Raw genomic sequence first — 26,861 nt, forward strand, 5'->3', positions numbered from 1 at the left:
CACAGACCCCAGACCAGTCTTGCAGCTTTGTCCCAGGTTCTATTCCCCTATGAGGTACAGCCAGGCACACAGCAGCTCCACAATTAGGGTGAGCTTTGGGATATTCCAAAGTAAGTGTAAAGTACGGAGGACACAATCTGGTTATGACTGAACTCTTCAGGGTGAACCCCCCTTGTGACTAGTGGTAGGAGAACATACAGCTCAGGAAGCTCCAATGCATAAGTAATCCTAAGCCAGCAACTCTGGAGCAGTCTTTTTAATGGTTAAGCAAGAACAGTAACTAGGGTCTCTCTCACTCTGACCTTTACTCACTGGACCCTTTGTACTTGGATGCCTTCCTTCAGTGCCAGCCAGATTCTGTTCTGTGAGCCTCCAGGCCAGATCCTCAGTGGACCCTCAAACTGATCTCAGCAACTTTAAGGATAGGTCCCCCAGCTTTCCCTGAGCTGGGACCTCGTTGGTCTACTGCAGACTTCAGCTAAGTGACCCAGAGGGCCACAGCCCTCCAGGCTGGGTCTTCTCCGCCAGGAAAAGTACCCTGCTGTTCCAGGTTCTAGTCTGTTTAGCCCCCTACTGGCCATTCTCCTTCCCTGAAAGCAGTAGTAAAGCCCGCTTTGTGATTTTTACCTACAGGTAAGCCTATAATAAGGCTTACCTTAGGTAAAATTAATATCTCCCTGCACTGTTTAGGAGATATTCACCCTGGATGCAGCCGGTAACATCACCAGTGCATGCACTCTGAAGGTCCGGCATACCTTGCCGGACCTTCAGAGCTTCATGCTGGAACTGAGGGCTCTCGTGCACATGCGGGGGAGTGACATCATCGCGGCTCTGGCCAATCACACAGCCAGAGCGTGAGATCCCGGAAGAAAGACCAGGGGAAGATATCAGCCCTCTTAGCGGTGACAGCGTGCCACGGGAGGGCTTCATTCTAAATATTTCATAATGTGCTAGTTTGCAATGCATCAGTGGTGGCCCATGCATTGTGGGCGTATGGGTGCCGCCCCCCCTCCATCCCTGCCGTCGCCTCCCTATCCATGCGCCCAGCCCCTTTCAGGACGCAGGATGCATGGATTCCAATGCACCAGGCGATCCTATTAAATGCCCAGCGCTTTGGCAGAAGAGGAGACACACAGGGGAGGAAGCATGAGGATTGAACTCCTCCACCACTGCTGCTGCCTGCACTGAGACACAGGGGGAGAGGACCCAACAGCCAGGTAAGTGCCGGACTCCCGCACAAGGGTGCTCTAAGCGTTGCAGGGGGGAGGGGTACTGTCAGTGTGCCAGCGACCCGCGGGGGCATGCTGTCAGTCCTATCTACCATATCTGTGAAGCTGATCTATATACCCTGATCTGTGATGCTGATCTATATACCATTTCTGTGATACTGCTCTATATACACTGATCTGTGATGCTGCTCTATATACCCTGATCTGTAATGTTGATCTATATACCCTTTCTGTGATGCTGCTCTATATACCCTGATCTGTGATGCTGATCTATATACCCTTTCTGTGATGCTGATCTATATACACTGATCTGTGATGCTGATCTATATACCGTCTCTATAATGCTGATCTATATACCATATCCGTAATGCTGATCTATATACCCTATCTGTAATGCTGATCCATATACCCTATCTGTAATGCTGATCTATATACCATAGCTGCAATGCTGACTTATATACCCTATCTGTAATGCTGACCTATATACCCTGATCTGTGAGGCTGAGCTATATACTCTGTCCTATGATGCTGAGCTGTATACTCTGTACTGTGATTCTGGGGCTGTATACTCTGTCCTGTGATGCTGAGCTGTATACTTCTGAAACCATAGGTGGAATTAAGTGGAATACAGGGGATGGAGTGGGTGGATTCTATAAAAGGTGGGCTTATGAGAAGTGGGAGGGGTCACAAGGAAGGGCAGAGTCTGGCGCTCCCCCATCCTAAAACCTCACTAGCTGCCGTTGCAATGCATACTAGCACATTATGCATTTTCCTTAGTCAGGGCTGGGCTCAGCCCTTCCTTCTCTGAGCTGGCTGCTCAGCTGTTGACTAATTGCCAGCTCCCATCTCTCTCCACAGTTACCCAGCTGTTGTTGATTCTGCTCCTCAGTCCTGCCTACTTAAAGTCGTCCAGCTCACTTGATCTCTGCCTTCGCCTTTGTCAACATCACCTACGTTCCTGTTGACTTGCTCGGTTGACGTTCCTTCTGGCTCCTAATCCTGCTTGCTGTACTACTACGTTTATCTCTGGCTGGCTGACATTTGCTTGGCTGACTACCCGTTTGTCATGGTTATGCAATAGAGTTTGTCGATCAGCATACCTGTCTCCATGTGTTCATCTCTAGAGACCAGCTGACCCTCACCTGACTGCTTTTGTAACCTCTCCTCTAAGCATGGCCCCACCCCAGGCCCTATCAGGGAACTCTATATTAACTTGTGCACTGCAAGCCAGCAGTGCTGATCAACCATTGTGTGTTAGCCTCTGTGTGTACTTGCTGTGTTTCCTACATCTGATTCCTGTTACCGACTTTGGCCTGTTCTTAACTATTCCTGTCTGCTCGTGACCCTGACCTTTGGCGTGTTCCCGACTATCCCTGTTTGCCTGTGACCCTGAACCTTGGCCTGTACTCTGTTGTCCTTATCTGCTTGTGGCCCCGACCTTGGCTTGTCCCTTACTTTCCTTGTTGTTCCAGCCTGCTGCCTCCTTCCTCTTCTCCTGTAGTCTACCGTGAGCGTGAGCTGTGAGACCCTGGGGGCCACGACCTGGAGCCAGACTGCAGCGCAGTCCATCCTTACCATTAAAGGCTCTGGTGAACACCTGCTGGCTCTTAGACTCCGCGCCCTGGGGAATCTATGCTCTAGCTCCCAGTGGGATCTGTGTCAGTGATCCAGTAGACCTGCTTCATGAACCTCCCAGGGTTCAATCCGCAGCAGTCAGCTGTAGGGTCCACTACCTTGCGGTGCACTCCTGATCCCAACGGTGTGCGTCTGACACCCAGCCTCTAGGTGACCTGACACCGTTCCTGTTACTGAACTCTGGCTTGTTTTGACTATGCTTACTCTGTTTACCTTATTATTATTATAAAACAAGTGTGATTTAACTTTACTTCTGTCTCGGTCTGATTCATGGTTCCTGATATCCTTACAGGTGTTTTTTTTTTTTTTTTGTTTTTAGCCAGCCACAGTTTACAATCATTTAAGCTGTATGAATAAGCAAGTCCAGGGTCTGCCTCTTCCAACCCACTAAATTCTAGAACTTACTAGAAAACAGGGGGAAGTAGTTGAGCCTGCAAGCAGCAGAACCCAAAACAGCCAAAAGCAATTAAACTTTGCTCCACTGGCTACAGAGGAGCCAAAAACTAAATTTGCCTTAATTCTGCTAGCAACCTAACTAGGAGGGTGCTGCATATTTGTCACAAATTTTGGACCAGAATGCAGTGATCCTTGGACAAGTCCACCTTATATGAAACATTGTGCCTGTATTAGTGCTACATCTCTAGCAGGTTCCAGGAACTTGAGGGAAATTAAATACAGCTTATGAAGGCCAGCGATAACATCTAATGCGTATTTTGACATTCTTTACCTGTATACGACTATCCATGGAAACTTGTGTGTCAGTATAAAAGATATTGGAATGTCATCCTCAGAGATAGTGCATCTATGTTTCCTATTCAATTCTGCCAAATTTTAAGGCAGAGTATGTTCGATCCATAGTAAGTTGTTAAATGATTGCAATTCCCATATCTGTCAGCACTGTGAACTGTATATGGGAAAAAGGGTATGAGAGGACCATAAAGGTAGTTTGGAGCAAAGTTGAAAGGGAGGAAACTCATAGAACCAATATAGGGAAAGTGAGTATGTTTTATAAGCTAATCCAATACATGTAAGATGAGAGTTAAGCAGAAGGGGAGATATCTACATTGAGAACATTGGGATGGATGTACCCAGGGAAGAGAGATGAGAGAGACAGAGGGCATGGTGGTCTCAATCTGCACCTAGAGTTTGTGTTGAGCACCCCCTCCCCTCTGCTGTCTATTCAGAGAAGCCTTTGTATTTTGTGAATGAGTTCACATAATACAAAGGCTTTTGTGATTGGGCAGGAGGATAGAGAAGGGCAGACATAGCTGCTGCACCGACTCTAATGTTAAATATGCTTAGATCTGAAGCACTAGCGTTAGGCTCCCAGAAAGACAGCGATAGCTGTCTTTCGGGGGGTGCAATAAAATTGTCAGATGTAAATAATAGAGATAAGCCCAGGAGATGTCGTACACCTCCTTGAACATAACTTATTGGGGTTGGTTTACTAAAGGCAAATAGACTGTGCACTTTTCTTAGTGGAGTTGCAAAGAATACCCAATCACATACAAGGAAAATACAAAAACACATTTTTCCTTGCACATGATTGGATGGTGGAAGTCAGCAGATCTTGTGTTCATTTACTAAGCTCTGGAGCAACTGCTCTTGCAGACTGCAACTGCACTTTACAAAGTACAGGCACAATTCTCCACATAAGGCCTGCTAATACAAGCACAATGCTCCACATAAGATGGACTTGTCCAAGGATCACAGCCTTCTGATCCACAATTTTTGATAAGTATGTAGCACCCTCCTAGTTAGGTTTCTAGTAGTTCTAAGGTAAATTTAGTTTTTGGCTCATCTGTAGCCAGGGCCGCCATCAGGGGGGTACAGCCCACACTCATGTAAGGGGCCCGGTCATTCCAAGGGGCCCGGATGTCCCAAGCGACTCGGGCCCCCAAAGTATTTACACCTACTGCCTGACAGCCACTTTCGGTCTCTCCACCACACTTCCTGGTTGCCAGGGCAACGCCAAGCTCACTCCTCACAGTGCCGCCGATTAGACGCCTTGAGATGCACTTCTGCTGGGATTGGTGGAGGGGGAAGTGGGCGGAAAAGTTTCCGCCCAGCTCCCCCTCCACCAATCGCAGCAGAAGTGCATCCGGAGGCTTCTAATCGGCGGCGCCTGTGAGGAGTGCGCTTGGCGTTCCCCCGGGAACCAGGAAGTGTGGCGGAGAGACCGAAAGTATGGAGGGTCTCACCCTCTCACAGGAAGAGGACTGAAAGGGGGGGGGCTCCTGCTGGTCTCATCTGATGTTTTCCTCCTGCCGCTCCCCGCAATGACAGAGCGTTCCATTCTACCCCTTTCTGCATCCATGTCCTGGCTCCTCCCCTCTATGCTGGTGAGTAGTTGTGTCTGTACACACTTCCATGCACTAAGTGGAATGTTAATGTTAGGCCCCTTTCACACTGGGGCGGTGCGTGCCTCGGCGGTAAAGCGCCGCTATTTTTATCGGCGCTTTACCGTCAATTCTGTGGCACTATTCGGCCGCTAGCGGGGTGCTTTTAACCCCTGCTAGCGGCAGAGAAAGGGTTAAAACCACCCACAAAGCGCCGCTGCAGTAGCGGTTTGCCGGCGGTTTAGCTGCGCTGCCCATTGATTTCAATGGGCAGGGGCGCTTTAGGGGAGGTGTATTCAGCGCTCCTAATGCGCTGCAAAGATGCTGCTTGCAGGACTTTTTTTCCATCCTGCTAGCGCACCGCCTCAGTGTGAAAGCCCTCGGGGCTTTCACATTGGAGAGACAGTGAAAGCCAGTGTGAAAGCCCGAATGCTTTCACACTGGAGCGGTGCGCTTGCAGGACAGGAAAAAAAAATTCCTGCAAGCAGCATCTTTGGGGTAGTGCGGGAGAGGTGAATACAATGCTCCTAAACTGCCCCTGCCATTGAAAACAATATGCAGCACTGCCGAAGCGCCTGCAAAGCCATTCAGCAGCTGCACTTTGTGGGTGCTTTTAACCCTTTTTTGGCCACTAGCGGGGGGTTAAAAGTGCCCCACTAGCGGCCGAAAAGTGCAGCTAAAATGATGGTAAAGCGACGGGGGGGCCCCAAACCGAAATGGCTTAGTTTAATAGCTTTTGGCTGTTCTGGGTTCTGCTGGTTACAGGCTCAACTACTTTGCCCTGTTTGTTGTGGGTTTTAGAATTTAGTGGGTTGGAAGAGGCAGACCCTGGACTTGCATATTCATACAGCTTCAGGTAAGGAGAATGGCCAGTAGGGGGCTGAGGTGTGTATAAATAGGCTAGGACCTGAAACAGCAGGGTCCTGGTGGAGAAGACCCAGCCTGGAGGGCTGCAACCCTCTGGGTCACTTGACTGAAGTCCCTAGTAAATCAACTATATTGTCTAATTGCAGGAGATTCCTGTAATAGAGACTAGTTACTGCTGTTCTCTCACCTTGAGCAGGGTGATTGGTCTTGTGTCCATCTCCGTTTCTAGTTATAGGCATCCTGTAGTGGATGGTCTGCAGGGTCTCTCCCACAGCTCTGCTCTCTGCACAGAATATGTACAGCACAGTGATGATAATATCTGGGTTTACAAGTGTACTTTGTGCATACAAAGTGAATTTTAATTCAGGAATATATTTAAATGAAACTTGTTGTGTCTGGAGTTTAGCTTTAAGCACTATTTTTTAAATGTGATGCAGTTACTGTTTTGTTAGTTCATGTGGACTTGTATTGTTGTTGAAAGGTTTATTTAATCAGAATAGCTGTGTGCATTTTTAAACAGTGCTAGCGTTTCCATTGTATCATATGTTTTGCATTGAAATCAAATGATATAATAGTATAAGGGCCTAAGTATTCACTGTAGTCCATCTCCGTACAGGTTAATTAATTGCAAAGTTTCAAGATGGGAAATTGTGCTCAGGGTATGGTCCAGTCCTCTAGGTCTGCTTGCTGCTTTAATGTCTCCTGTGTGTGAGTCTGTGCACCCTTGCAGAGCCAGACTGACTAAGCCTTGTCTGCTGCATCCTCTCAGCGCTCTCCAGGCGCCAGGTCTGACAGTGTTGTGACGGCTCTCGGGAGAGCGTGCTGACAGGGAGACTGTCTGTGGCTGAATGACAGCTCTGGCCTGCTTCCAGGAAAGCAAGAGAGACTCTTACAGGGCAGTGAATGACAAAACTGAAATTAGGATTGCACCAAAACAGAGACATTACAAGCACAGTGGCTGCTATAACAATCTGAGGGGGGTCTAATGATTCCCACTTCGCAAGACACTGGCTGCATTTTAACAAATCGTGCCACACACGCATATGTTTTTCTTAGGTTTCTAATAAAAGACCAAGAATATCAACCGGTAATGACCTGCTGATAATATTTGCCAGTTATTAGTCGTGTACGCTGGAAGGTAAAACAATTTTTGTATTGGAAAAATAACAAGCAGGATTAAATGCAATACCTTTCACAGCTAACTAAACAGGAACATTTTGCATGCTTAATGGGGAGTGAGGCCCCTCAGCAGACGTAAAAGTAACTCCTTCCTTTCTAGTGCTCTGAAATAGCTTCTTTAGGAGAGGACTACAGCCATGGGTTGCTAAGAGTCATCGGAAGGACCCACAGATGTCCAAACGAGTAAGATCAAACCAAGGCCTATAGTTTTCACCCAGTTATTGCAGATGACAATGTAGTATTTGAAGGTGATCAAGGTGTGTCCATGCAGCCACTTTTTCTGTTTTTAGAAATCTTGATTCTGAAAAGTCATAGCTCTCTACAGTCTCTCTTTGGGAATGAAATCCCTCTTTCCCTTAACTGCTCCAGGTTGGCCCACCCTTGCCCATACCACTCATAGGTGCATCTCCAGCTTGTCACTGAGAAATAGGGGGAAAATAGTGGATGACTGTATTTCCAGTAAAGTTGAAAATATTCCTTTATTCCTAAAAATCCAGTAAAAACAGGTACACAAAGGAAGACAGAGACCTCTAACATGTTCTAAAAAATGCTTAAGGCGGTAGTAAACTGCGGCTGGTTAAAAAAAAGGCATTGCATACTAGCACATTATGAAATACTTACCTTGGAATGCAGCCTGCCAGCGGCTCACTGTCACCACTGAGAGGGCTGACATCTTCCCCAGTCTTTCTTCCGGGTTCGCGGGCTCCAGCTGTGTGATTGGCCAGAGCCACGATGATGTCACTCCTGCACATGCACGTGGGAGCCCTCGATTCTGGCACAAAGCTCTAAAAGTCTGGAAGGTATGCCGGACCTTCTGAGTGCATGCGCCGATGATGTCACCGGCTGCATCCAGGGGAAATATCTTCTAAACAGTGCACGTTTAGGAGCTATTCATTTTGCCTACAGATAAGCCTTATTATAGGCTTACCTGTAGGTAAAAAATCTCAAAGCGGGCTTTACTACCACTTTAAAGTGGTTCTTAAGGCTCAAAGTTTTTTTACCTTCATGCATAGAATGCATGAAGGTAAAAAGATCTCCTCTGTGCAGCAGCCCCCAGAGCCGTCCTAATACTTACCTGAGCCCCATCTCGATCCAGCGATGTGCATGAGAGCCTGGGTTCTCCAGGGACTCTCCCTCCTCATTGGCTGAGACAGCAGCGAGAGCCATTGGCTTCTTTTGCTGTCAATCACAGCCAGTGACCCAATGAAGAGAGAGAGGGGCCGAGCTGTGACTTTGTGTGAATGGACATGTGCTCTGGGGGCACTCAGCAGGAGGGCGGGGGACCCAAGCGCCAGCGGGGGACCCAAGAAGAGGAGGATCGGAGCTGCTCTGTGCAAAACCACTACACAGAACCGATGAGTATGACATGTTTGTTATTTAAAAAAAGAGGCCTTTAATATCACTTTAATTATAAGTGATAATTAAGTCTTTTTAGTGTAAAACATGTTAGAGGTCCCTCTCTTGCTTTGTGTATCTGTTTTTATGGATTTAAGTGAATAAAGGAGTATTCTGAACTCTACTGGAATTTCTGTTATCCACAATTTTAATATTATCCCTCTTCAACCTCTTACCACCCATGTAACACATATATGCTGCAGCAAAGAGTATGCCCATATACCACACATATACATCCATGGATTTCTGTGCTGACAGCATGCTCACTGCTTGCTCCCAACACAGTGACCAAGCTATCATAGACAAAATCTCAGGCTCTAGTCATGGTCAAGAACCGGCAGGACACCTCTCAATCATGTGACCACTGTGACAGCCAATGACAATGGTCGTGTGATTAGAAAATCTCTCCTGCCACCAATGTTTAAACACCCAATTAAATAAATGCTGTTAAGATCTGATGTGTAGACATCTATAAAATGCACTATTTAAAGAAACCCTGCCAGTAAAGTATGCCTGAAAAGGTTAAAAAGAGAGATTGAATACTTACCTTTACTGGTGACTGCCTCTCTAAACACTGCTTTGTTCAAGTGAAATTCCTGGCTGAGGCCCTCTGGTAGACCAATACATCCTAAAGTGGAACCATTTAGTGACAAGGAGATCGGTTGGAGGAACCGCTAAGTGCCAGGGTGGGGGACCCGGGAGACTGACACTCTCTAGGAAGTGTTGGTTTACCAGAAGACTTCAGCTTGGTATTTCAATTGAATAGAGTGTCACTGGGCAGCATAGAAAGAGCTATATATTCACTCTCCTTTTAAAGTATGCCTAAAAAGATACACCATTTTAGGTATAATTTTATATACTGCCAAAAGTGTGATACTACACTAAAATTTTCATGCAATATCTGAAAATCCAGTATATAGGAAAAGTAGTGGGGACTAAAGCCCCTGAGGGGGTATTTTTCCTATATACTTTGTGCTAAAAGGTCTCCTTCTAAATCATCTCTGAAAGTTGGGAGGTATGAAAGGTTACAGTGGGTGTATTTGCTCCAGAGCCCATGACTTCTAGATACTCAAGTATTTATGTGATTTGTGATTATTTACTAGTTGCATGCCCGCACAACACTATGCAGTATAAAGTAATAAAATATTGCTTTCTCATCTGTTCCCTGATCTTTGAACTGTAAGTCAGGGCTGTATTTAAACATTATCCTGCCCTTGGCACAATTGTAAAGTTTAGAAAACAAACTGACAAATGAGCAGGAAATCAATTGACTTTACTTTTAAATACTTGATGCTTACCATATTACTTACAGTTACATCTTACTTACAGATGCTTACAGTTGAGTCTACAGATTCATAGCATTTGTAAAGTATGGGGCTTCTCCTTGGGCACAACAGATATTCAAGGAACAAGTTATTCTGCTTTGCTATATGGAATTTGTCAGAAAGGTGAAGCTGTTTTGAATGCCAGTCTTGGCCTCAGAGTACATAAAAAGCCAAAGAGACCCATGTGAATATAGGAACAGAGGTTTTTTTTAGTAGAGTTTTTTGTTGCTTATTACTGGCAAGATGTATCAGCCAGCACATGAAGTTCTTCGAGTGGAACTATGACTTAAGTGTTTGCACCCTGTAAGTCTACAGTACACAATTAGTTTAGGAATTCCTGGATGTGGCACATTCTCTATATTGTATAAGGTGGAATTTGGCATGACATACTTCTAATTTATGGTTTAATTTATGCTTTTAAATAAAGGCCGTATTTTAGCTATTTGCAGGGAGCCATTTTTCTAGCACTTTGCTTGGCACTGCTTTTCTTGGGACAAGCTCAATTTCATGACTGTTTAAAAAGCTTCCAGACTAGATGGCCCAAAAAATAGATGGACTTAAGCACACTATCCTTATTGCACAATGTAATATGCAGTATAAAACTATTTGGAGCTTATAGTCCCAGTTTTATTGATTTGGAAGTTTTGCTGCTGAATGCCTTGTAAAATGCTAATATATTGCACAGTGCTTATTTTCCTTTTCTGCGTGAAATGTAAATGCAGACTCCAGTCAGATCCGAAATGTTTGTATGGAAATATATTCCAGGGATTAGCTTTCCATTTTTTTTGAAACAGTACAGATTATTCAGCTTTGTGAAATCAACTGGGAACACCAAATCCTGAGTCTATGATTTTATTAGCCAGGTTGTCCCAACTCTGCTGACTGAATCTCAGTTCAGACTCTGCTCCAGGACCGTCTCTTTCTAATTACACATGTCCATATTTATTCCCAAACTTTTCATATCCCTGCTTCCACTTCAGGCTCCTAGTAACACTATGCAGGATATACAGTAGGTTACGTGGCATAAAGTTACTTGCAAGAGACTGTAGTCCCAACCAGGGGTAAAGATTTTATCAGTCTGTCTGTGGGAAAGTTTAAGTGCCCAGTACAGCTTGAGTTGCAACACTTATTGCATTAAGACATAATCACAGAAATATTATGAACAAGTTGGTTATCTTGGCCTACAATTTACACACAACAAACTATCTTTATTCCACCCCAGTCTTCTCTGTCAATCCAGTTATGTAGGATGTTTCAAACTATTACAATTATGGAAGCTTACTTGAAAGATTTGTATTTGACCCCTTACTGAGCTTCACTTACTTTGTCTGAAGATAATTCTCATAGCTGAGAGTCAGATTTGAGAAACCCCCTGACATCAGACAGACACCTTGAGGAAGGAAAGGCCACAGAGTTTTGAAAAAGAACATCCTTCAACAGTAACAACAACAACACCAATGCTAGCATGTTATTCCTAGTTGTGTACTGACTGGTAAAAACTACCCATCTTACCAGAAACCACTCTAAACTGAAGAACAAAAATGTAATGCATTGCAGCTTATCGTTCCTTTTGGCCACACTTCTTACGTTGGTCACAGGATTTCACTTACTTTTGCTGTCCTATGACCCAGGATCAGATGTCACAGAGCCATTCCAGGTTTTGGAAGGATCCCGACCATGTTGTCAGGGTCCACCCAGCTGCCTGATAGCTAGCTCCGGCTCTCAGTGTGTGGCTGAGAGCTGAAGCCAGCCGTGCCTGCCCCCTCCCCTACCCAACCTTCCAGTGACCACTGGAGGGGCAGAACAGAAAGCAGGGGCTGACAGTCACTGCTCTCTGGTCCAAGAAGGCCTTGTTCACATTTGGCAATTTGAGATCGTGGGCAAAATCATGATTACAACAAACTGCATCACAAGAAGCTTGTCATCCGAAAGCAGCTCCTGCTCCATTTTTGGCTTAAAGCGATGCGGTTTGCTGCAATTGCCACGGGATTGAGATTTAGTCAGCAGAGTTGGGACTACCTGGCCAATAAAATAATAGATTTGGGATTTGGTTTTCCCAGATAATTTCACAAAGCTATATAATCTGTATTGTTTCAAAAAAAAAAATCTAATCCTTGGAATATATTTCCATACAAAAATTTCGGATCTGACTGGAGTCTGCATTTATATTTCATGCAGAGAAGGAAAATAACCACTATTTTAGCATTTTACAAGTTATTTGGCGACAAAACTTCCAAATCAAGGATAATGATTGTTTTTTTACCTTTTTATTTGTGCAATATAGCCAGGATCTTTCCATATGATTTACAGTTGGCAGCAGATGGACTGTCCTGTAGCTTCCTGGAATGTGACATGCTATCAGGGGTGGGGGGCCTACCTAGATGAGGAATGAAGAAGTGAGAGGGTGCCATAAAAAACATACTCTTCCCCCCCGCCAAAAAACCCCTGAGATTTAGTCACAGGTTTGGGGAGGAAGATTGTATTTTCAGGTGAAGGTTCCCTTTAAATACCTGTCTTTTTTTTAATCAATATCTTTACCATGGTGTGCTAGCTTTGTAAACCCAATGTCATTATTGTAAAATCTGAATAAAAATGAATCTTATAAATGAAAAACAGTAAGTTATATATTCAACATAAGGTGGGTGGGTACGCTATCAGCAGCCCAAAATGTTTTAGAGTTGATAATACACAGCTTGTCTGACTGACATGTCTGAGTAACTAAAGTAACATACAATACCTACAACAATCACCAATAGCTGGAGGCTCCATTGATCACTGTAGTAATGCTTGATTTACCTCCTAGGCATAGAGGGAATCAGAACCTTCTTTTTTCTTTTTGCATTCTTTATAAAGCACTACATAGATTAGTAATAATAATAATAATAAAATATATGTAGTTAATAATTTGTTTTCTAACATTTTTCCCTGAAGACTAAGCAATATTTCAAAAAAATGTCAATTTGACAAACTCTAAAATGTCCTCATTGCAGGCACCAACCTACGCTGTCCTTCTCAAACCAAAGACCGGTCAGCAGGTGTTCCTGACATGCAACAAGCACTCAGTGTCTGGCATTTATATAAAGGTGAGTGATTCCAAACAGATGGGACCTCAATGAAGCGTTTGCTTCACTCTATGGCAAGTTGCGCCAAGTCACAGACTGTAGCATTGCCATGTTTGGACAGTGCAGCTCTTGTTCCTGTCAGGAGCTCCCCCTCTTCCCTGCCTGGGAAAGTGTCAGAAGAGTAATTTACAGAAGTCCTTAGTACATAAACTGTGAAACAGCCTAGAAATCTTTATTTTCATTGTTTGATGACTTTGCAGCTGAATATACCTTAACATTGCAGTTCATTTTCAAATATTTCACTCAGCAAATGTAGCTCAGGTCTAGGCCCGGATCCATGCCTAGATTTATTTTGTCTTCTTTCTTTTGTCATTACAAAATATGATAAAAGGTTCTCAAAATATGACAGATGAGAGAATGAAGGAAGATGAAATAAGCAGGCAGAAATACAGTGGGGAAAGCAAAGTTTCTCTGCCTTTTTTCCCAGCTTTCTACCCTCCTCCCTCCTTTTACCTCTCTCAACGTCTGCAAAATGGCTTTCATACACTCAAGGCGCCAAATCATTTGACCCAGGTTATCCTGAGAGCCAGGGGTCTTTTCTGCTCGACTGACTAGACTGGAGCCAAAAGCTCCCCTCCCATTCTTTGGCTGTCAATCCAGGTAATAATCAAAAGGTCTTATCTGTAACCTATTAAGGAATCATTCTAGTTGTCTAGGCTCCAGGACCACGCTGCTGGAGCATTCATGCATTTAACCTGCACAGAGGGAAGAGACAGTAGCTGTTAACACCCCTACCTCCTTCCCTCCCCCTTCCTTTTCTACGGCTCTCTCGGCTCCCTTTCTGGTCTTTCTCTCCAAAGTCTATGGAAGTTGTCAAGAAATAAAGGACAATTTAAAAGGCCAAAATTTGAAGGGCCCTATACAGTACAAAGCAATGAATGTGACTGTAGTACAACCCCCGCAGGAGCCGTTGGTGAATATGGTTATCTCTCACCCTCCACAGCCAGGCACATGAATTTTCCACTCTCTCTGAAGACAAGAAACAGTCCTTACAGCTTTGTTTTGTTTTTTTTATTTAGGGGATTAAACTTGGATGGGGAAAGGGTTGTTATGGGATGCCCAGTAAGAACTATATACATCCAGTATATACACATTCTCCTCTTCTACCTCCAGCACAGACTTGCTTTTAGAACTACAACTCCCAGGACCAACTAGCACTGACGGGATGGTCTGACAAGAGCGTAATCAGACCATAGAAAATGCCCTTTGCAAGCAGGTACCGTGGGCCCCTTTAATAGTGTAGCAAAAAGAGAAGTCTGTGGTGCTAGCTATCCTAGTCCTGTGGCTACTCTGCTCCCAGTACCACCTCTTTAGGCACTGCCAGCCCACCTGGCTGCAGCTGCCCCTTTCACTAGCCCTCCTGGCTACTTCTCCACAGTCCTCCCAGACTGACTCTGCATCCATCCCAGACTGCTTGCCCCCAATCCCTTCAGGCATGCCTCTCAGTCCTCTGACTGCAGCACTCACCAGCCTTCTTGGCTGTCTTCCTCCCTGAAGATTTGCACGGCAGTATCCTCTCCTTGCTCCCGTGCCCATTGGAGATTGGTCAGGGCTCTCGGAATACCACAGCTAGCTCCTCATAGACCCCTCCCAACTGCTTCTGGAACCTTCTCCAAGTTTCTAACAAGCAGGGAGGAGTCACCAGAAAAGCTGCTGCTGAGTCATCCATCCTATCTGAGTCACTCAAAACCCTGACCCAGAAAAAAAGGGTTCGCTGGCAGCCAGACCTGAATTTACCTACACTAACAAAAATCCTATCCTTAGCACACTAGCCACGCTTGAGGGTGCTACAAGACCATTACCAAACATTCACATCAGGTGACTCTTCCTGGTGCATGTGATTTTATGTGCAGGGAATGGTTGACTGCCTGTGAATATTAGGTGAATGGCACATTCACTGCTTTATTAATATGCCCTTTAGGCCCAATTCACAGCTTCGGGACAGTAAAAATGGGAAGTTGAGCCACAGTTTTAATCTAAACTGTGCAATTGCAGACAGAGGGGGGTAGAACCTAACAGCACAGCCGTGTTGTTATACATGCTATACAGCATGTGGCTGTGTTTGGCAGGCAGCACCGCCACCACACTTTCAAGGAAATTGGGCCGCGTGGCAACCACAATCCAAATGTTAGGCTCTTGCGGTGTTTCAATAAAAAACCCCCCTTCAGCTAAATAAAAATTAAATGGAGTTCAGGATGCGGCTGTATCGCCTCATATTTTTCTGGCAGAGGTTGCTCTATTACCTTTTTTAAATGAGCAGCACTCCCTAAGCCCCCCTGTAAAGCAAGCAGATTGCTTTTCAAGAGGCTTAGAGAGTGTCACTTATAAGATCTAAGTGTAGAGGTGTTTATTAAGGTAGCGCAAAAAAAGGAATCGTTTAATAACCCATAATAATAACCAGTCATTGTTCACCTTATACTGCTCTCCTCCAAACAGAAATCTGGTTCCTTTATCCTATGTGCTAGTGTATTTTTTTTTCAACATACATAAAAATACATAAACAGCAAAAAGCAGAAGAGATAAGGACATTAATCGGAACTTAAAGTAGTTTTTTTACCTTCATACATTCTATGCATTAACGTAAAAAACCTTCAGTATGCAGCTCCTCCCACAGCCTCCCCCTAATACTTACCTGAGCCTGATCCTGATCCAGCGATGTGCATGAGAGCAGCTGCTGTCTCGGATCTCTGTCTCCTCATTGGCACAGAGACAGCAATAAGGAGGGAGTGGGGATGAGGTCGAGCCCCATTCTGTGTGTCTTATGAGCCAGAGTGCCCCCATAGTAAGTGGCTTGGGGAGGAGCCAAGGTGCAGGGGGGAGGAGCCCAGAGTGCCAGCAGGGGACCCAAGAAGCAGAGGATCAGGGCTGCTCTGTGCAATACCCTTGGCTGGACAGTAAAAGCAGAAACAGCAGAGCAGTGAGCTCATCTCTCTGTCCCTCTGCTCTCTCCTCCTGTCATAATACTCCTTTTTACCACAAGAGCACTGCAACACGAATGATTGGCTTCTTGTGCTGCTTCTTCCTCTCCCAGTCTGTGCTGTACAAGGGATTGCAAGAGACTGATACAAAATAAAGTTCAGGTAATTACACTGCTTGCAAAAATACATGTAAAAATGTATTAATGATTACAGAACTGCATTAATATATAGCTTTTATATCTGCCTGGTGTTCAGCTTTAAAAGACACTGTTTTGGAAATTGGCGTGGCTGACTTATGTCTGAAAATGCTAGACTGTCTCTAGCTTCATGCTTTCTCACTCACTTACTTGCAACCAACATTCCGGTAAGTGAGGCTTTGTTTGGTGGCAGAGGAGCAGTAAAATCAGGCTGTTGATACATGTTTTTACCACTCCCACCTTCCCACCCCCACACTGCTGGTGCAATGCTTTGTAGGGCATGTTGAGTTTGACAGGTGACCTAACCTGTGAAACCATCTATTGACGTCAAGGGACCGCACCCCAACTACCTCGTAAATGCAGCTATGGCAATTGTGGTGTGAAAGTTCAATATAAAATCTCCACTGGGATAGAAATAAAAATCCCCCTAGGCAGGAGGCAGCAGTATCGTCTCCTTCAGTGTAAACTGGTTGTCTTCAACAAGTACAACCTCTGGCAAAGTCTTTAGCATTTAATACTTCTGGGAGTGATGAACACCTGCATCGTCCTCTGCTGTGCTGTGGTTCCTTCCACTGTTCCCTATGTCACTACAGGCCTCAGTAATAATGTAGGGACAGAACCATTGAGTGCAGCAGGGGGAGCAGGCATTCGGCACTCCCAGAAATGTTGAAGATGTAGAGTGAAGATCAATGTTTTCAAACATCAGCTGATCTGCTATTTAATAATAAAACATATTGTGATCTGTCACTTTTAAAGCTGACCCCAACCAATAGGGTTTATGCTCATTGAATGGAGGGAATGATATAACAGAGTAATACCTACCTTAACCACTTGCCTACCGTGGCAATTCAATTCTTTTCCACATATATGTAAACGTCTGCATTTTTTTGCCAGAAAATTACTTAGGCCCCCTCCAAACATTATATATTTTCTAAACCCAAGATAATATTTGTGCAAACGTTAGTCAGGGCCGGTGCAAGGATTTTTGTCTATATAGGCGAAGGTGCATTTTGGTGCCCCCCCCAACTGTCCTTGCGCCATCCCCCTCCCCTCCACAATGCAACCCACAAACCCATATGGAACAAATAAACACTTTATTTGCGCTCCATTAAGCTATAGTGGCTCAGTGGCTGCAATAATAATCCACAGTACTGGTTTCCATGGCCGCAATAACTCCTAGTATCAGTGTCAGTGGCTGCAATGATAACCCCCAACTATGGAGTCAGTGGCTACAATAATAACCCTTAGCATTGGTGTCAGTGGTTGCAATAATAACCCCCTACTATGCTGTCAGTGGCTGCAATAATAAGCCTCAGCATTGGTGTCAGTGGCCGCCATAATAACCCCCAGCATTGGGGTAAATGGCAGCAATGATAACCTCCAACTATGGTGTCAGTGGATTAAATAACCCACAGCACTGGTTTCTGTGGCCGCAATAATAACCTACATCATTGGTGTCATTGGCCGCCACAATAACCCTCAGCACTGGTGTGAGCGGCAGCAAAAATAACCCTCTACTATGGTGTCAGTGGCTGCAAAATCCCCCCCCCCCCCAGCACTGGTTTTTGTGGCCGCAATAATAACCCCCCAGCAATGGTGTCAGTGGCTGGAATAATAAACCCCAGCATTGGTGTCAGTGGCCGGAATAATAAACCCCAGCATTGGTGTCAGTGGCCGGAATAATAAACCCCAGCAATAGTGTCAGTGCCTGGAATAATAAATCCCAGAAGTGGTGCCAGTGGCTGGAATAATAAACCTCAACACTGTTGTCAGTGGCTGAAATAATAAAACCCCAGCAGCGGGGCTGGACTGGGACAAAAATTTGGCCCTGGACTTCATCCAGACACTTTCATTTTGCAAACACGCACAAAAACAGTATATAAACTATACCCAATTGTGCAAAAAAACATAAGTAAAAACACTCCACTGTAAGTATATTTTTTACAATTTTGTTGTTTATTTTTTTCACAGTGCTTCTGGGGAAGGGGGTGGAGGGTATGTGGCAGTGGACGATGTCAGTAGGGCAGTGGACGATGTCAGTAGGGCAGTGGACAGTGTCAGTTTTTTATTTTTACATATTGATTTTTTTACAATTTAATTTGTTTTTAATTTTTTTCACAATGCTTTTTGGGGGGAGGGGGTTGGGGCAGTGGGCAGTGTTGGTAGGGCAGGGGGGAGTGGTAACAGTAGTTTTCTTATTTTATTTTTTTACAATTTAATTTTGTAGAATTTTTTTACAATTACATTTTTTAATATCTATTGGATTTTTTTTATCAACTCTGTTGGTGGGCTTTGGTGAGATATCAGGGGCCTAAACAGACCCCTGACATCTCCCCTTTGAGATAGAGAAAGGGACTAAGGACAGAGATTCCACAGTCCCTTTCTCAGCATTGAAGATGAATGGATGAGACAGCGGCTCCTGTTCATTCATAAACTAAAGCAGAGTAAACAGTTTACGCTGCTCAGTTTTCACAGGACACAGGAGTGATCAGTAGCGATAGCTCACTGTGCCTAATTTAGAAAATTAAGGGGCTGGTAAATTATATATTTACCAGTCCCTTCCTCCACTCTCCATCCTGACAGCACTGGTGTAAGTGGCTCCCACAATAACCCCCAGCATTGGGGTGAGCTGCAGCAAAATAAATCCCCTACTATGATATCAGTGGCTGCAATAAAAACCCCTAGCACTGGTTTCTGTGGCCACAATATTAACCCCCAGTACTATTGGTGTCAATAGCCGAAATAATAAACCCCAGCATTGGTGTCAGTGGCCACAATAAAACATCAGCACTGGGACTATTATCACAACATTCAGCGGATTCCACCTGATTCCGTGTAGGTGCAGGTGACAACAGGCAGAGGACTTCCAAGGCTGGGATCTGCAGATCGCTGGAGGGACTACCTTTAGAAATCTTAATCCCCAGCAAGTTGCATCTAAAACTAAAAACAAAAATGTAATACATTGCGGCATGCCAGTCCTTGGATGTGGTGGTTGCAATGGTTTCCTTTGCTAAGGTTTTTTTTTAATCTTTTTTTCCACTGGAAATTCCACCTGTAAGACACTTCCTGTCTCAGGGTTACAATGCTCACTCACTGAACCCATAGATCAGAGTTTCTTAACCAGGGTTGCCAGAGAGGTCCCCAGGGGTTCTGCTGCGATCTATCCATCAATTGCAGGCAGGTAACGGTAGATCGCATCCCCACCATTGACACAGGCAGAGTTAGGCAGAGGAACACCTGTGATCATGCTGGCTGTGCAGAGCTATTCCCCAATCGCCCCTCCTGTCCAACCTAGGTGTCATCCATGACCGTGAGTTCCCACATTGCGCATTCTTTATGCATTCTCTTGCGCATTCTTTGCGTGTTTCTGAGCATTGTGCATAGGGTAAGCCATTCACTTGAAAGGGCTGCCCTATGCATGACAAGCGCAGCAAAGAAGCTCCTGCACCGTTTTTCAAAGCACGTTTGTAGTGCATTTTATCATGCAGCAAGAATGAATGGTACCCTAAAACATGTTGAGCTCTTTGCAGCAATTTTAGCGCGATCCAATATCAGGCAGAATTGCGCGATTCTGAGTTGCTCAGATGTGATTGGGACCTGAGAGGAGTATATTGTTATGGTTTACACATCTTTTAAAGGGAATGTTATTATTCTTAAAGTTAGTTCACCATGTTAAAAAAAAAAAGAAAAAGATAACTAACACCGTACACCCTCCCACTGCCAGTTCACGCTGTACTTACCTCTGTGGTTGCTAAGCTGTCAGAGCACATGCAGGTGGTGCAGTGGTCCGGGGATTTGAAATCCCTACTTTTCCCTGTGCAGAGCTTTCGGGATGGATCAGAGCGATTCTGATTGGTCAGCGGCGGCACAGAGCATTGGTCTGATTCTTCCCAAAAGAGCTGCACCGAGGTGGAAGAGCGGGTTTGTAAATCAGCGAGGATCAGGGGGGTTGGAAGAGTATGCTGTGTTAGTTCACCGTATCATTTTTTCTAAAAAGGTGAACTAACACTTTAAGGCGTTCCTTATGTTGCCTGCCCAGTCTGTGATTGGTGGATTTCCCAATTAAGAAAGCAAGTCAGCATTCATAGCATGGTGTAGTGTAGAACCTTGGACACCTGGAGGGTGGAAGGCCATGTCCTCAGTCTACTGTATATTGAGTGGTCAGTGGATATGAAAGCACTATGTACTCAAGTTCCTGGTTTCCCCTATCCCAGGGGTGTATGGCATGGTTGTCTGTGCTTCCTTCAATGGTTGATGATCAGGCCTCCTCTGATGGGTTGAGGTGAGAAGGGAGGGTCATTGGGTATTTATTCAGAGTTTATGGCTTGCTGTAGAAGAAGAGGAAGACTGTGAAGGGGTTTCATAAAGGGTACAGAAAGATGAGAGTGCTAAGATGCTGAAGACCCCTAAAGAATCAGCCAGCACCAGATAACCTAGTTATAGTCAACCAGACACCCCCCCCCAACCATTCTAGATCACAAGATACTGTCCCAGGATTTAACAACTTCAGCTCTGGGAGATTTACCCCCCTTCATGACCAGGACATTTTTTTTGCGATATGTCACTGCGTTACTTTAACTAACAATTGCGCGTTTGTGCGACACTGTACCCAAATACAATTTTTGGCCTTTTATTCACAAATAAAGCTTTCTTTTGGTGGTATTTGATCACCTCTGTGTTTTTTTTTCACTATATCATTGATGTCAGTGGCTACAATATTAACCCCCTACTATGCTGTCAGTGGCTGCAATAATAAGCCTCAGTATGGGTGTCAGTGGCCACCATAATAACCCTTAGCATTGGGGTGAATGGCAGCAATAATAAACCCCCAACTATGGTGTCAGTGGCTGAAATAACAGCATCCAGCACTGGTTTCTGTGGCTGCGATATTAACCCTCAGCACTAGGGTGAGTGGCAGAAATATTAACCCCCAGCATTGGTGTCATTGGCCGCCACAATAACCCTCAGCACTGGTGTGAGTGGCAGCAAAAATAACCCTCTACTATGGTGTCAGTGGCTGCAATAATATCCCCCCCAGGACCAGCTTCTGTGGCCACAATAATAACCCCCAGCATTGGTGTCAGTGGCTGGAATAATAACCTCCAGCATTGATGTCAGTGGCCGGAATAATAAACCCTAGCACTAGTGTCAGTGGCTGGAATAATAAACCCTAGAATTGGTGTCAGTGGCTGGAATAAACCCCAGCATTGTTGTCAGTGGCTGAAATAATAAAACCCCAACATTGGTGTAAGTGTCTGGAATAATAACCCCCAGCATTGGTGTCAATGTCCAAATAATAAACCCCAAACTATGGTGTCAGTGGCTGCAATAAAAGCCACAACACTGGTCTCTGTGGCCACAATATTAACCCCCAGTATTGGTTTCAGTGGCCGAAATAATGAACCCCAGCATTGGTGTCAGTGGCCACAATAAAAACATCAGCATTTGGGCTTTGATCACAACATTCAGAGGATCCCAGCCGATCCCGCGTGGGTGCAGGCAGCAACAGGCACAGGACTTCCAAAGCTGGGATCTGCAGATCACTGGAGGGACTACCTTTAAAAATCAGAATCCCCAGCGAATGGCTGGGGATAGTAATTTTACACCTACCTTATGCTGTGATAAAATCACACCGACACGGTTCAGAGAAACACGCACGTTGGGAGGGGTTGTTTGTAACAACTGCTGTGTATATCTTCAAAATTATGTGATTTTATCATTTCAATAAGAGTGGCACAGTGGTGTAGTGGGTAACACTTTTGCCTAGCAGTAAGAAGGGTTGCTGGTTCAAATCCCAACCACGGCACTACCCGCCTGGAGTTTGCATGTTCTCCCTGTGCCTGCGTGGGTTTCCTCCCACATTTCAAATACATGCTGGTAGGTTATTTTAATCCTGTCTAAATTGTCCCTAGTATGTGTGTGTATGAATGTGAGTTAGGGACCTTAGAGTGTAAGCTCCTTGAGGGTGAATGCACAATGTATATGTAAAGCGCTGTGTAAATTGATGGCGCTATATAAGTACCTAAGATAAATAAATTAAAATGTGGGTGAAATACTACACTATGTGGATTTTCCCCTGTACTTTAACTTCCTCCATGGAGTCTATCCTGGCTTAGGAGATCATGAAACCTTTTTGTGTGCAAGATCGTGGTATGTAGCAAGGTGTCTGATGGTCTCCTTGTAAGATCAAAGCAGCTGGTAAGGAGCTCATTTAATTGCCTGTGGTGATTCCTTTTGGGAGCAATCTTTCTTTGGTGGTGCACATTATCATCATTCCTTCACAGAGGGACTATTGAAGTTTAGAAAATCTGAGCACCTTATATATATATATATATATATATATATATATATATATATATATATATATATATATATATATATATATATATTTTTTTTTATCATTTGCACATTTTATATGGACTTTATTTGCACAGATATGTCAATTTAGGATGAGTTCATCATATGTTTGATGCACTTTTATTGTGTCTCTTATGTGATTTATTAATTTATATAATACAGGGCTGTCTGAGGGCCTATCCAGAAGCAAGAGAGCAGTGCAGGGTTGGGAATGCGGCTTGCAGTCCAACCAAAATTGACGGTTCTGCCAGCCGGAGAACCTGTCATTGTCGAAGGTAGAGCGGGGATAGCACAAGGACAGCACATTTTTATTAAATGTAGCAAGGTCCCAGGCCTCCTTCAGTATAATGAGAACCTCCAGAGCCAAGAGCTGCTGACATCCTTCCATTTTGAGTGAGTTGTAAGGCATAGTGGGCGTAGTGTAAAGTAGATTCAGGGGTGCCAGACACTTCTTGAATGCAAAGAGATTTTATTTCTCCTGAACAGAACTTTGGGAGAGAGGGTTAGGGCCAGGACACCCTTAGGCAGTTGCAATTTTAATTTGGCAGACTCTGAGACTTCTACAGGAGGACAGCCATGCAGGGAAAGGCATCCAGCAAGACGCCACATCTGCATGTGCAGGATTGGTGTTTCCTATGGCAACAGTCTTTAACAGTTTCTAACACAAGTTGTAACAGTTCCTTCACTTCCACTACAATCACTTCTTGTAGTTCTTCAACCCACTCCCAGACTCTCTCACTAGACTGAACGATTCACTGCCACTGAATCCCTCCAATGTTCACGGTAGTATCTTCCTCAAGTTTCACCCCACTGGCCTGCTTGGTCCCTGGCGTGACACACAAGGCTGCTCTGCAAGCGTCACCTCTGCTGGCTGACTTGATACCTGCTGAAGTCAGGGCCATCTTTTCGCATGGGCATGCTGGGTAGTTGCCCGGGGACCTCACTTGCCTGGGGGGCCCCATCTGCCCAGCGACCCCAGCCAGGGCCGGACTGGCCTACCGGGATACCGGGAAATTTCCCGGCAGCCTGCCTGCCCTGGGGCTGCTTTGAGTTGCGGCTGCAGCACTGTGCTCTTTCCCTCTCTCCTCCTCCTCCTGTGTATCACAGAGCTGGCTGGGTCTGTGTTCGGCGGCTGCACTGTAACAAGGTCCCGCCCCCCTAGACCGGCTAGGGGGGCGGGACCTTGTTACAGCGTGGCCGCCGAACACAGACCCAACCAGCTCCATGATACACACTGTGAAGAGATGCCTGCTGTGTGTGTTACCAGGCGATGGTGAGACTGTATTAATTGGCACAGTGATGCTGCATTCATGGGCACAGTGGGGGTGCAATTGTGGGCATTGTGAGACTGAATTCATGGGCACAGTGAGGCTGTAATGGTGGGTGAGTGAGGGTGCAATGGTGGGCACAGTGAAGCTGCAATGGTGGGCACAGTGAGGCTGCAATGGTGGGCACAGTGAGACTGCGTTCATGTGCACAGTGAGGCTGCAATGGTGGGCACAGTGAGTCTGCAATGGTGGGCACAATGAGGCTGCATTCACAGACACAGTGAGGCTGCAATGGTGGGCACATTGAGGCTACATTCACAGGCACAGTGAGGCTGCATTCACAGGCAGAGTAAAGCTGCATTTGATGGACACAGTGAGGCTGCATTGATGGGCAGTGAGGCTGCATTGATGGGCACAGTGAGGCTGCAGTGATGGGCACAGTGATTCTGCATTCATGGGCACAGTGAGGCTGCAATGGTGGGCACAATGAGGCTGCATTCATGGGCACAGTGAGGCTGTAATGGTGGGCACAGTGAGGCTGCATTCACAGAGACAGTAAGGCTGCATTCACTGGCACAGCTAGACTGCAATGATGGGCACAGTGATGTTGCATTCATGGGTACAGTGAGGCTGCAATGGTGTGCACAGTGAGGCTGCAATGGTGGGCACAGTGAGTCTGCAATGGTGGGCACAATGAGGCTGCATTCACAGACACAGTGAGGCTGCAATGGTGGGCACATTGAGGCTACATTCACGGGCACAGTGAGGCTGCATTCACAGGCAGAGTAAAGCTGCATTTGATGGACACAGTGAGGCTGCATTGATGGGCAGTGAGGCTGCATTGATGGGCACAGTGAGGCTGCAGTGATGGGCACAGTGATTCTGCATTCATGGGCACAGTGAGGCTGCAATGGTGGGCACAATGAGGCTGCATTCATGGGCACAGTGAGGCTGTAATGGTGGGCACAGTGAGGCTGCATTCACAGAGACAGTAAGGCTGCATTCACTGGCACAGCTAGACTGCAATGATGGGCACAGTGATGTTGCATTCATGGGTACAGTGAGGCTGAAATGGTGGGCACAGTGAGGCTGCAATGGTGGGCACAGTGAGGCTGCAATGGTGGGCACGGTGAGGCTGCATTCACGAGGACAGTGAGGCTGCAATAGTGGGCACAGTAAGGCTGCAATGATGGTCACAGTGATGCTGCATTCATGGGCACAGTGAGGCTGCATTCACGGGCACAGTGAGGCTGTAATGGTGGGCACAGTGAGGCTGCATTCACAGAGACAGTAAGGCTGCATTCACTGGCACAGCTAGACTGCAATGATGGGCACAGTGATGTTGCATTCATGGGTACAGTGAGGCTGCAATGGTGGGCACAGTGAGGCTGCAATGGTGGGCACAGTGAGGCTGCAATGGTGGGCACGGTGAGGCTGCATTCACGAGGACAGTGAGGCTGCAATAGTGGGCACAGTAAGGCTGCAATGATGGTCACAGTGATGCTGCATTCATGGGCACAGTGAGGCTGCATTCACCAGCACAGTGAGGCTGCATTCACCAGCACAGTGAGGCTGCATTGACAGGCCCAGTGAGGCTGCATTTGATGAGCACAGTAATGCTGCACTGATAGGCACAGTGATGCTGCATTGATGGGCACAGTGAGGCTGCAATGGTGGGCACAGTGAGGCTACATTCATGAGCACAGTGAGATGGACACAGTGATGCTGCATTCTTGGACACAGTGAGGCTGCATTTGATGAGCACAGTGAGGCTGCATTCACAGGCCCAGTGAGGCTGCATTTGATGAGCACAGTAATGCTGCACTGATGGGCACAGTTATGCTGCATTGATGGGCACAGTGAGGCTGCAATGGTGGGCACAGTGAGGCTGCATTCATGGGCACAGTGAGACGGCATTCATGGGCACAGTAAAACTGCATTTGATGAGCACAGTGGTGCTGCATTGATGAGCACAGTGAGGCTGAATTTATTGGCACAGTGAGGCTGCATTTATGGGCACAGTGAAGCTGCAATGGTGGGCACAGTGAGACTGCATTCATGGACACAGTGAGGCTGCATTTGATGGGCACAGTGAGACTGCATTCACAGGCACAGTGAGGCTGCATTCACGGGCACAGTAAAGCTGCATTTGATGGGCACAGTGATGCTGCATTGATGGGCAGTGAGGCTGCATTGATGGGCACAGTGAGGCTGCAGTGATGGGCACAGTGAGGCTGCATTCACGGGCACAGTGAGGCTGCAATGGTGGGCACAGTGAGGCTGCATTCACAGAGACAGTAAGGCTGCATTCACTGGCACAGCAAGACTGCAATGATGGGCACAGTGATGTTGCATTCATGGGTACAGTGAGGCTGTAATGGTGGGCGAGTGAGGGTGCAATGGTGGGCACAGTGATGCTGCATTCTTAGACACAGTGATGCTGCATTCTTGGACACAGTAAGGCTGCATTTGATGAGCACAATGAGGCTGCATTCACAAGCCCAGTGAGGCTGCATTTGATGAGCACAGTAATGCTGCACTGATGAGCACAGTGGTGCTGCATTGATGAGCACAGTGAGGCTGAATTTATTGGCGCAGTGAGGCTGCATTTATGGGCACAGTGAGGCTGCAATGGTGGGCAAGTGAGGGTGCAATGGTGGGCACAGTGAAGCTGCAATGGTGGGCACAGTGAGACTGCATTCATGGGCACAGTGAGGCTGTAATGGTGGGTAAGTGAGGGTGCAATGGTGGGCACAGTGAAGCTGCAATGGTGGACACAGTGAGGCTGCATTCATGGGCACAGTGAGGCTGCAATGGTGGGCACAGTGGGGTTGCATTCTTGGGCACAGTGAGGCTGCAATGGTGGGCACAGTGAGGCTGTATTTACATGCACAGTGAGGCTGCAATGGTGGGCGCAGTGAGGCTGCAATGGTGGGCACAATGAGGCTGCAATGGTGGGCACAGTGAGACTGCATTCATGGGCACAGTGAGGCTGTAATGGTGGGTAAATGAGGGTGCAATGGTGGGCAC

This window comes from Aquarana catesbeiana, linkage group LG10, assembly GCF_042186555.1.
Source record: "Aquarana catesbeiana isolate 2022-GZ linkage group LG10, ASM4218655v1, whole genome shotgun sequence".
Lineage (NCBI taxonomy): Eukaryota > Metazoa > Chordata > Amphibia > Anura > Ranidae > Aquarana > Aquarana catesbeiana.